Raw genomic sequence first — 12,269 nt, 5'->3', positions numbered from 1 at the left:
TAATTGCGCTGTCATGAACTCTAACATTTAACAACTGAGGTCTGTAGGGTCTGAGATGCAGCGCTTTTTTTTTATGAGCATCGAATTTGCTTTGACATCAATTCCTGGGAAGATCGGTCTTGAATGTCCCACTTGTGAATTAGATTGAAAGACAGCAACAATTGCTTCTTTGAAGATCATTGCTGGTATCTTTCATTCTTGGCATTGTGTCAACACCCACCTGAATGCTACAGATCAGTAAACTGGTAAAACCTCTGCTTTCATAGAGGTGTTCACACTTACTATCAGCACCTGGCTGCTACTTACCTTCCTAATTCCTGTGGAAACAGTAAACATGTACTCAGTTTTCCACATATTGCATTTGGATTTTGGCTGAATTTTTGTTAAATTAACTAATTTTACAACATGTTAACAACCATGATTTTTTTCATCATGTCCTAATTGGTAAAATCTTAGAATTATAAATGGTGTAAATTCTTTTTACCATGATTTTACCCAGAGTTGTGTGTTATTTTGTTTGCAATCATCTATGCTCATCCTTTACTCTTCACTTTGCCCTCACCTGCCAACAGATTGAGGCAGATGGCTGCCCTCCCTGAACCTGATTTTAAAAAAGTATTATTACTGGTGTAAGTGTGCTTTTTTTTTCTCCCCACTGTTGTCAAGTACAGGCTCATGGCGGATGTTTGGATCATCGGGGTTCTCTCTTTAATAAAACAGACACAAACAAACCCATGCAAATACACAGCCAGGAAGCCACAAGCAGAGGCAAACACATCTGCACTAATATGTACTGTCACGTGTGCACACATAAATAGACACTCATACGCTGTCATCATAAAACGCAAAAAAATTTTACTTCGTGATTTTTATGAGAGAAGCAAAGTGGAGCAGGGCGGTTTAAAGAGGGGAAGGAGAGCCATGGGAGCGTCAGTTGAGTGTGGCAGATTGGATAGAAGAGCCAACATAATGAGAAGGTTCAGTTCCCAGTATTACCAAAGTGCCCTTGAGCAGTGACACGTAACACCAGTTTCCATATAGTGTGTGCCAATTTGATATAAGCATATGGACACTCAATATAAACTCAATATGTTCATGTTGTCTTTCGTCTGTTAGATTATGGTCACACTACGTAGGGGCATAAAGAAAAAATTAGACAAAAAAATAAAATTAAGCAAACAAGCGCCAATTGCAGAGACTGTAAATAAATTGGTTTTTAAAATGTTTTAAAATTGCTACGTTTGGACATAGCTGAAAAAAATGTTATTTTCGCAGGTGACTGCTTACTTCAGAACATGGGTAGAGAACTAGGACAAATTAGTGCTCTTTAACATTCAAAGTAGTCAAACGACGTGGACCAGATATGGTAATAACCTCCTTCCTGAATTTCCCTCAGGTGGACTTAAAACACAGTGGAGGGCTTATTCCAAATACTGTGTCTAATTTGGCTTGGGGATGCTTTAGGTTGCCTTGGAAAGAGCTAGAGGACACATCTGGGGATAGAGACATTCGGGCGTTGTGTAGTGGTTTAGGAGGAAGGTTGATTCAACCACAGGGTTTGTGGTTTTCATCCCCAAGGGAGGCTTGAGTGCCATCGATGTGCTACTATCATAATTACTGTCAAATTTCTCTTTCTACAGATGGAGCCATTTGCCTTTTACTTAGACTACTAACATCGCAGCTTGTCATCCAAAACATAAATTTTAAGGTAAGAACCCAACGTGTGTAATGCTACACTACTTTATTAGATAGTTTTGTGCACAAATCCATTATTTAAGTCAAACTAGCAGTCTGCTAAATGTACTTAAGAGTCCTTAGCTCCTTTGCACCCATAAAGAAAAGCCTGTAGCTCTGGAGCTGAACAGCATAATCCAACAATAATGAAGACTCCTAATTAGCTTTGTGTGTGTGCGTGCGTGCGTGTGTGTGTATGTGTGTGTGTGTGTATTGATGTGAGCTCGTCAAGAAGCGGGTGGTATGATTCCAGTTGTCGGGGGGTAAGTGAGTGTGAATCAACCCTGCTGACATCAAATACGCTCAGACACAAAGACACGCACACACACCAAAGCCCAAGTTAAGCTGTACATGCCACTCATTGCACTATTCATTGTTCTGTGTGCCATGAGCCATATTGTGTGCGGAAAAAGGAAGAAATGTGTATGTGTGCGTGTGTATGTGTATGCGTGTGCGTGCACTCGAGTGTGTTTGTGTGGGAGAGAGAGACAAAGAGAAGGAGCAAGAGGGGGAGGATGTCTGAAAGTTTGTAGAGTAACACGCTGAAAATATTTATGCGTCTGTGTCTTGTTTTTGTGCATCATTTGTGTGGGTGTGAAGACACATGAGCATGTGAGCGTAGGTGTGCGTCAGGTTGCTGAGGATCGCTGAGTCATCTGGCCCATTTTAATTTACTCCGTCTCTTCAGGAAACACCTGCTATGACATGGTAACCTTGAGTAAACTCTATTGGCTGGCGCTACCGTTTAAAAGAGCACAAATAGCCAATGAGAACTGACAGTAGAATAAACTTCATGTGTTAAAACCAAATGGGCTCTCGAGAATGAACAGAGGCAGGCGATAATATGGAGACAAACATATGTAACCTGGGATGTTCACATAACAATGATCGGTGTAATCAATGTGGTCTATGGGAAACAAGAGTGCGATAGCAGTTTATCATTACTGCTCAACCCATCGGCAGTTATTTTTCACCTTACATAATTATTTGCAAAGGGAGGCGTTTAAAAAAATCACATCACTCTGTTAAAACAAAACCCCATCATCTAATATTTCATGACTCATCTTAAAATGGATTGATTCATCATATAATGAATTTTGGGATGTGTGGGATAAAAAGAAAAAACAAGCACTCATATCTATAATCACAAATCAGTCCCACAGAAATCTTGTTCAGCATTCACACCATGCCTGGCTGCCAAGCCACGTTTATTGTTTACAGTATCTGAGTATTTTGATATGAATTATAACACGAAACAGAGGTAGCTAAATGTGACTGATATATTATTTAAGGCACTGTTAAAAGAAGAACAATTACTGCAGCATTGAACAGTTCATGAATGGGATGCTGGGCATGTGTGATGTATGGAGAACTGGGTAGGTTGCTGGCTGTGCAGAGCAAACCAACCCAATGGGTAATCGTGGTTGAACTGAGCAGAGTCCATAGTGTGGAGAATTCATCTGAGCAAATAAAGAATGAAATCCAGACCAGAGCACCCAAATCAGATCGGCTTCAGGCCTGAGGAGCAGAGCTGAGGAGCGCTGCAGGGTGGGTGAAGTGAAGGCAGACATGGATGAGATGATGTACTTTAAATGTTCTAGTTTTTTTCTCTGCCATTTGTGTGATGAATTTTCAAATTTAGTCAATGACAATTTCAATTTGTTTCACAGCCATTTAGATAGGTAACTTTTGGTGTGTTCTTTGCTTGCAGGATTTTTTTTTGTTTGTTTCACAAAGATTTATGTCAATAGTCTGAAAATACCACAAAAATACCACAAAAAAGAAAATCTATTTCTCATTTTTAACAATTAAATTATAGTGGATGGCATTTGCAAATAGTAAGTAGAAAATTAGATCCACTCCTTTTCCCCACATGTTGTTACATGTCTCGTTATATTTACTATAAGATCCTGATGTGATACCAATCTGTGTATCAATGCAACCCTGTATCCTTATGCTAAAAAAAGCCAAGTGGAATAAATGATACTCTACTAGAATGTGTACACTATCTTCATCCTTGAAACTCCATCTATCTGAGATTTTTCTTTGCTTCTTTGTTTCACAACTGATGTAAGTATATCTACAGTTTAAGGGTAGCATTACATTTTCAGAGCGCCATTAGCAGTTGCTTGTATAAGCTGTTTTGCTCTCAATCTAATGAGTTTTTATCTCATATTACAAAATTGAATAGGATTTCAAAGAGTGCTGTGCTGTCCAAGAATTCTAAGACACACACTATGTAAACATAATTTTTTTTCTGTTCTACAGCAGGTGGCTTTACACCAATGCAGTAATTTAAACCGACTGATTAGACTTACCAACTCTGTCATTCAAGTATAACAGAAACAAAGCCATCAGTAGAGTGTTCTTCAGGAGTTTGGAGAGGTACACATTTGGCTGAGACACAGTCAAGATTAACTAGAACAGTTACAATCTTCACATAGTAAGGAAGATGCATCATTTGAATTGTGGTAGTGATCACACTGACAAGCTGCTGATTGTCCCGCTGCAGGCTTGATTTGATCCAGCAATTTTCTACCCACAGACGAAATTATCACAGTCAACATAAATTGAGTCATTTTTGAGGCAAGTTATTCAGTAAATGATGCTTTTTGTACTCGAATGCTGAGAAAGAAATGCATGAAATTTTTCAAATTTGTCTTCTTTAAACAAAGTTGTCTGAAATCTAGCTGAATATATGTTCTTATAGTCGCATTTACTGCGACAAGGGTTGCCTATGGGACTGGGAAACATCTCACTTTAAAGTTGATGGTCTTACAGTTTGGACTATACTAACATGTATACATGCCCTCCCTGTTTCCCATTGCACCCTCACCTTACCAACCCCCTACACAAACCTTTAAAAATATGGTACATCAGTATATTACTAAACTAAATTTACTTCAAACGATAACTCAACCCTTCCTTCAAGCTGATTTTGACATCGCTGACACTACTAAAGTCTGGAAATAATGGTACCTCTGCCAAAAAAAACAATGCACAGTGTAAATATTCATCCACACTTTGATATGTGAACTTGATTTTGATGCATTTATCGTGGTTTCTCTAAAGTACAGGAAAAGTGTTTTCTTTACATCTTCAGAAGACTCTTCTTCTCTTTTTTAAATTCTCTGGATACTGTATGACCATCAGCTACATTGCTGTTATTCTCCAGTTTCGGTGTAACAATACATTAAAATGCTTTGTTCTAATAAAGCAAAGAATTCAACTAGAAACACAACTTAGATAATTTCCAAAATATGTTGTTATGGAGCTTAAAGCTGCCACAAGTCAAAATCAATTTCAAAGCATGGATTCTAGACATCCACTGTACTGAGTTCAGGGAAAACATCAAATACAGTATTTTGCAAAGGTTTTGAATTACAACTCATTTTGTTTTTTTAGAGGAATGATTCTTTTTTCTTTAAGTCATTTAATACCGATGAATGAATCATTTAAGCATAAAAATGAACTTAACTCAAAGATTGAGCTGATGTTGTTTCCACGCAAACAATTTTAAAGTGTATCTTTTGGCACTTTGTTATTTTTGTATATTCATCTTCTGTTTACCAAAGCCTCATCAGCAATTGTCTCAGTACAATGGAAAAAAAACGGGAAGAAAAGGCTTAGGTATCTCAAATTTCACAAGACCTGGACTGAAAATCAGAAGTAACAGGTTTTATGAAGTGATTAAACCAAATCTGAAAGCTTGATTCACATCATTGTTAATATGTACAGAGTAGGTGAAGAGTGAGCTACATTGAGTGTCTCAGCCAACTGTAAAGTCTGGTGGGGCTCTGTGGTGATTTTTCAGCCAGTGGTGTTAAGATGTTGCCAAAATCGATTGAATTATGAATGCAGAAAAGTGCTGTCAGAATTTGATTCAAACTTCAATCTGGAAACTTCATTTTTCAATATGACGATGACCTCAAAGCCTACCTGATAGAAAAGCACACAGTGGAATGAATTCATGGATTGGCCTCCCCAGAGCCCAGATCAAGCATTATTGATTTAGTTTGAGGTCATCTTGACAGGGAACAGAATAAAAGGCAGCCAACATTTAAAGAAGAACTTTGAATGTCATTCAAAAGAGTTCAGGATATGTTGACAAATAAAGATGGTCAGCCAATCCATTCATTCACTTCCGCTTATCCTTATCAGAGTCACAGGGGGGCTATAGCCAATCCCAGCTACCATAAGGTGAGAGGCAGGGCACACTCTGGACAGGTCGCAGAGCTAAGACATAGAGACAGACAACCATTTACACTCTCATTCACACAATTTACAATCACCAATTAACCAAACCCCACGAATTTCATGTTTTTGGACAGTGGTAGGAAGCCAGAGTACCCGGAGAGAACCTGCAAGAGTTTTGCACAGTACTTTATGTATGACTGTAATAGTTATAAGTTATAATGTGTTTTCTTGTGAGCAAAGAACGACCAGGATACCAAGTGAACTGGCAAATAACCAGCATGATTTGAAATAGAAGGTAAAAATAGTGGGGAGCAAGGCATATAAATATGGAAAGACAAGACAAAGAATAGTAGAACCAGATGGACCAAAACAGCACAGAATGGAAAAAGACAGAGAAAAGCAAGAGAGACAAAGAAAATCAGAGAGACATGGAGAGTGAGACAGAGACGGCCTTATCAGTGTATTGCAGGAGGCATAAGATGTAACTGGGGAGTCTGTGTGTGAGTATGTGTGTGCGTGTTTGTGTTATTGAAGTGACTTTGGTCAAGTTACAAACTGGAAAGTCCAGTCGACAGATGGACAGTGAGAAAAACAGGAACATGAACTGTGTATTTATGGCTCTGCTAAATTAGAAAATTCAAGATTATGCAGCGTAAATCTTAGATATATTTATAATCCTTCTTGAAATATTTAATAATACCATTCAGTGGGCTCGCAGTGATTCAACATTCAAAATAGATGTCTGTTTTACTCCAGAGGTAAGAAACTTGACAAAGTCAGAGGTTACACTGCCTCAAAATCAATGAGAACCACTCTCAAAAGACTTTCCTGTTGTTCCCTGCGTCAAATGAGACAATCGATTTAAAGACAATCCAATCAGTCAAAAGGTAAACAAAGCTGGGAGAGGAGTGGCAGTATTTTAAAGGTTGTTTTTGTGGCATTTAAATATGAGGCTTTATTTCTATTTCAAACTGCTGTCGCTCTCTCTCTCTCTCCCTCCATCAGCTTTAAATTATTAAACAACAGATCAAATCATATTATTCATGGTGGCTCAGAGGATAGCTCACCATTGCCTCACAGCAAGACCGTCTGGAATCTGAACCTGACCCAGATGGTGCCTTTTTGTCTGTAGTCTGCTTGATGGTCCTGGGGCTGTTGCTTTGGCATTAGCCTTTCTACGTTTAAAGGTTTAATATGGGTTCAAAGTTGCGTCGTCTAGAAAGCCATTGTACAGTTTAGATCAGTATGTGCTACAGAATAATTCTGCGAGTGCCAGTGGTGTCAGGGATCCTTGCTAGCTTTTTGTTTGTCTGTTCGTTTTTCCTAATTTGAAGTCCGCTAGAGGTGACATTGAAAATCCCATGCATGTTGCATAATAGAAAAGCCATGCATTGACAAGCATCAAACTTGCATATACTTACATATCTGATGTGCTTTAACTGGTGTTGGATCACACCTGAATTCCTTAGCTCTAGCATAAACATTAACACATTAACATTTGCGTAACAAGACCCTCAACTGCAAAGATGAGATTAGAATTCATAATTCAAAGCACTTTTCATGAACACCTGAAACTCCAACACCTGCTTCTGCATAAGGGTGAGCGACATAGCCTTAAAATTATACCACAATATTTCAATACAATTTGAAATTATAATTATAATTATATATAATTATATTTATGACAATATACAAAATGTTATACTGATGCTTGCAGCTTTCGGGCAGCAACATTCATAAGTGTGTGTGAATGAGGGGTATTTATATGACATACTACCTCATTTGCAGTGTAGTATATTGCATCAGGCTGCCAACAGCAGCATTGTAGTGCAAAAGTAGTGACCCAGCATTATACACAGTGACCCAGCATAAGTTAAATGTGAGCACAAAAGTAGCCTCGGCAGTGCTTGCCATGGAAAATTTAAGTTTAAGTGTAACAAAACTCAACACTTTATTTTAAAAGTTTCCTGCGCAACATTGTCATAGAACATAAATAAAATATTTTCTAAATGGGAACTTGTATCTGTAGTCGAGCTTTTTAACCAGCTGGTAAAGCATTGGTTTTCTACCATGTAACCTTAATAGTAGTTTCCATCCACAATTTCATTTAAGTGGTGAGGTTTATTGCTTCCATATTTAATGATAACAGGGTTTTTTTTGTTTTGTTGCATATTTTGCCAAATGTTGTGTTTTGACAGGGGTTGTTAAAATAGTTGCCTTTTAAAGTATCATCAGAAGTTGATCGCTCTTAATGTAAATGCATTGTCATAATTTTATTGCATTGTGACAGTTTTGCGTGACGTAAACATTTTTAAAATATCGGTATTATCACAGAAGATATGATATGGCACAGCCATACTTTGGAAGGAAAAAGGCTTTTTTGAGAGGAAAGACTAGAAACGACTTTCAAACTGCTGCTGTTAACAAAGTTTCTCTGAGATAAGACTAAAAGAGCTCTCATTACTGAAAGCCTTTTCTATGCCTCTAATGAAACATGAAATGCAGTAATATGTGCAACCCACACATGGACTTTCCATCACACAAATTCACACTCTCTCCTATCAGACTCTTGGAAGTAGTTACAGTTTTTTCTGATTGCTTAAGCACATTTTTTGTAACCATTGGCTAATTTTGCAAAACTCTTCACACAAATAAGAAAACCTGTCACCCAATCATCAAAACATTGTAGTTCTCTTGCAAAAGCAAACACAGCTAGATTAACTCTTCACACCTTCGTAAAAATGGTGTTTCCATATCAAACAGTACACACAAGCCATCATCTACTAAGCACACAATGCGCCAACTGCACACTGATGGTATGAATACAAAACACATCTGGCTTTTGCTTTCTCTGTGCACAAGGTAGGCTATGTCAGTTTGAGCTCATACTTCTGTCATAGATCCATAAGCATAGAGGGATCCAAACTTCAAGTACTGGTGTTTATTCAAACACATCAAAACAAACACAAGTGTTTATTTCCAAGTATAGGATTATTTGCAATCGCCATAATGACTATATGGGTTACTTGGTCTGCAGTGAACATGCTTCCTCTGCCCCCAGCATCTGGTCATCTAGCAACTCTGTAAAGTAACAATTTCAGTATTTTTACATCAATGGTATTGGTGTGTTTCTCATTGGCATATGGCAGTGCTACAAATCTTTGTGCGAAGTGACTGTACTAACCGATTCTCATTTCAAGATGTCCTTATGGTACTTGCTACAGTGTAGCGGCTCGAGTTAGGCTGAACCCGTTGGCCAGCTTCCCTCAGGGTCATTCCACGGTTGATTACATGGTCCACTATTGTAGCTCTGATGTCATCAGCAATTCTATTTCTTACTCTTCCTACCCTTCCTATCCCCCCTCCTCATCTTCCTCTTGCTCCTCCTTGTCCTTGTCGTCCTCTTCATCCTACTTCTTCACCTCCACGTCCTCTTCCTCGGCCTCCTCTACTTCTCACTCTTTCTGCTCCCTCCATTGTACTCCGCACACACAGCTTACCTGTATTATAGTGCTTAGGCTGATTGCAAAGTGAACTAATTATCTAAAAAGGTTTTCACATGTGAAAGTGTGCCAGACAGTTGGCAAATTAGTGTTAATGATAGCCATACATGTGTATACTTTTGCTAGGAGTGTGTTGGAAATTTGATAATTGAGTGTTGTGCAGTGAATTGTGCCTACAGTTTTGCAAAGTGTGTGTTACAAAATTGCAAACTGAGTGCAAAGCAGTTTTTGTGCTTTTAGTTTTGCAAACTCAGTGAGTGGTTTTGCTATAAGTCTGAATAGTTTTAGGAATTGTGCTACAGGAATCACAGTTAGGGTTTAAGCATTCAGAAAAAACTGTAACCGATTCTCATTTCAAGATGTCCTTATGGTACTTGCTACAGTGTAGCGGCTCGAGTTAGGCTGGACCCGTTGGCCAGCTTCCCTCAGGGTCATTCTACGGTTGATTACATGGTCCACTATTGTAGCTCTGATGTCATCAGCAATTCTATTTCTTACTCTTCCTACCCTTCCTCTCCCCCCTCCTCATCTTCCTCTCCCCCCTCCTCGTCTTCCTCTTGCTCCTCCTTGTCCTTGTCGTCCTCTTCATCCTACTTCTTCACCTCCACGTCCTCTTCCTCGGCCTCCTCTACTTCTCACTCTTTCTGCTCCCTCCATTGTACTCCGCACACACAGCTTACCTGTATTATAGTGCTTAGGCTGATTGCAAAGTGAACTAATTATCTAAGAACGTTTTGACATGTGAAAGTGTGCCAGACAGTTGGCAAATTAGTGTTAATGATAACCATACATGTGTATACTTTTGCTAGGAGTGTGTTGGAAATTTGGTAATTGAGTGTTGTGCAGTGAATTGTGCCTACAGTTTTGCAAAGTGTGTGTTACAAAATTGCAAACTGAGTGCAAAGCAGTTTTTGTGCTTTTAGTTTTGCAAACTCAGTGAGTGGTTTTGCTATAAGTCTGAATAGTTTTAGAGATTGTGCTACAGGAATCACAGTTAGGGTTTAAGCATTCAGAAAAAACTGTAAAATAATTTTCTTTGACAGTTAGTATTTTTCCAGAATGTGTTCTTGATCTGATCATCCATGACAGCCATGATTCTTGGCTGGGTAAGGTTTCTTACATATTCATCTTGGTAAAGACATCAGAACAGGAAAAAAAATGTAGTTTATAGTTTTTTGTGGTTAATTTTCTCCATGGCGCTGTGCAGAGTAACCTGGCCTAAATGAACACCACTGTGGGTTTTCCTGTACTTTTGCATTCCAGGTAAAGCGGCACGTCCAGATTTGAAATTACAGAATAATTCTCTGATAATCTGATAAAGTAAAAATAATACATAAATTTAAAAAACAACTAAAAGCACAATTATATATAGTTTTTTGCTTAATGTTCAGCCATAAGCTAAAATGATAGAAAGTTTGAATGATTTCCCTGCTACTACTGACTGGCATTGCAAAAATAAAAAATAAAAATAAAAATATTAAGGGAATTACAGTTTTTCTCAAATGTTAAAACACAAAAGCCAATCCTGTAACCCAAATGACCAGTAGTCTAAACACATTTACTAAATGTAGCCACCATATTCCAGTACCATAAACACATGTCACATGAAGACACAATTCACAAAACACAACCCTCTGTACTCATAAATCTAAACACATTTTTCCTTGCTAAAACACATGTTGCAAAACAACTCTGCTCATATCCTCAAATGAAAGCCCATGTGATGCAAAATGCTTGCCACAGTCACCAATCTTTGAACACAGGGAACACACCTGGCGTCATTCACTACACACAATGACTCAAAATTGAAGACACTTGTTGCTAATGCTGTACCCACATGTAAAAGCAAGTTCAGAGTGCACAGTATGCTGAAGGTTCCAAACAAACACAATGGATGAAGGCAGAGTCAGGGGAAGAGGAATTTGATGCAGAGGAGGGAGATAAGATAAGATAAGATAAGATAACCTTTATTAGTCCCACACGTGGGAAATTTGTTTTGAGAAGAGCTGGCCCTGGAAGAAGAGGAGCAGGCCAATGAGGAAGAGGAGTTCAAATGAGAGGAGGAAGAGGAGCGACCAACGAGGAAGAGGAGAAGGCCAACATGGGAGAGGAGAAGGTCCAGGAGGGAGAGCAAGACAATCTCGCACCATCATTACGGACGAGATGCGAGCAACAGCTCAGCGACATGATGCCGCACAGTGATTGTGGTGTGTGTGTGGTGTGAATAACGTAAATAAAAAAACTTCACACCCTGTTCATGTTTTCAAGATTACTGTTGTGTGCAATAGATTCTGTTTTTGCATTGAGTTGTGTTACAGTAGTGTACGTACATGCAGGATTTTCTATAGATTTATACTACTCATATGAAACTCACAAATCTAAATGCCTAATCCTCTGCAGAGATCTACGACGATCCGTTACTGTATAGTTTCTAAAATATGCATTGGCAGTTATGGAACAAAGAACCTTCTCACAAATTGAGCATTGTGTTTTCAATTGTTTTGCTGTAGTGTGTAATGCTGTGTATAGTGTTTACAGTTTTGACAGCTTCGAGCTGCTCTCTTGGTGTGGGAGTTTGAGTTTTGCAGTGGGAAGGTGTGGTTGTGTTTATGTAGCTTTAGAGAAGGGTGTTGTGTTTGGACATTGGGGGACCTGGTGGTAACGTTTGTGAAATGTGTTTTAGCATTTGAGAAAAACTGTAAAAAGGAGTCTAAGATATGGGAATACCTAAAGGAAATCTCTGTGGATTAGGTTTAAAACAAACCATTTTCCATCCAAATCAAACTATTTAATTGATCCTGTTTTCCACATGAATCATTGGAAGTGATTAAATAG

General features: G+C 38.5%; 1 protein-coding gene across 1 annotated transcript in view; it reads right to left on the bottom strand.

Annotated features, from left to right (window-relative positions):
- The window catches only part of csmd3b (CUB and Sushi multiple domains 3b), a 417,790-nt gene that overhangs the window by 369,995 nt on the left and 35,526 nt on the right, over window positions 1-12,269 (bottom strand). The gene's annotated exons all lie outside the window — the stretch shown is intronic.

The sequence above is a fragment of the Rhamphochromis longiceps genome, linkage group LG22, assembly GCF_057381845.1.
Source record: "Rhamphochromis longiceps isolate RC_006_pf linkage group LG22, R_longiceps_female_GT1.1, whole genome shotgun sequence".
Taxonomy (NCBI): domain Eukaryota; kingdom Metazoa; phylum Chordata; class Actinopteri; order Cichliformes; family Cichlidae; genus Rhamphochromis; species Rhamphochromis longiceps.
This window is presented reverse-complemented; position numbering and strand designations above follow the sequence as displayed.